This window comes from Mandrillus leucophaeus, unplaced genomic scaffold (genome assembly GCF_000951045.1).
Source record: "Mandrillus leucophaeus isolate KB7577 unplaced genomic scaffold, Mleu.le_1.0 Scaffold168, whole genome shotgun sequence".
NCBI lineage: Eukaryota > Metazoa > Chordata > Mammalia > Primates > Cercopithecidae > Mandrillus > Mandrillus leucophaeus.
Window position 1 is genome coordinate 1,035,573 of NW_012101676.1, and position 728 is coordinate 1,036,300.

Genomic DNA, 728 nt, shown 5'->3' on the forward strand with positions numbered 1-728 from the left:
TCCATCTCAAAAAAATAAAAAAATTAAAAATAAATAAATAAATAAATAAATAAATAAATAAATAAAAATTAGTCGGGCATAATGGCACTCACATGTGGTCCCAGCTGCTCGGAAGGCTGAGGCAGGAGCACTGCTTGAGCCCAGGAATTCAAGATTGTAGTGAGCTGTGATTATGCCACTGCACTCCAGCCTGGGTGACAGAGCAAGACTGTCCCCCTAAAAAAAAAAAAAAAAGATTATTATACAGCTTTAAAAAGGGAGGAAATTCTGACACGTGCTACAACATGGATGAAACTTGAGGACTTCATGCTGGGTGAAATAAGCCAGACACCAAAGAACAAACACGAGACAATTCCACCTGTACAAGATACCTTAGAGTGGTCACACTCATGAAGACAGAAACTAGAATGGAGGCCACTAGGGGCTGTGGGCAGGGGAATGGAGAGTTGCTTCCTGGGGACAGTTTCAGTTTGCGAAGATGGAAAACTTCTGAAAAAGGGTGGTGGTGATGGTTGCACAACACTGTGAATGTGTTCAGTGACCCAGAACTGTACACCTGAAAATGGTTAAAATGGTCAATTCCCTGTTATGTGTATTTTACCACAATTAGAATTTTGAAATATATAGATTCAAGAAGCCCGTAAGAATCGCATTTCTAACTGAACTAAAATACATACGGAAAATGGTGCGATGCCTACGCACACCGCTTGGCAGATCTGAACATACCT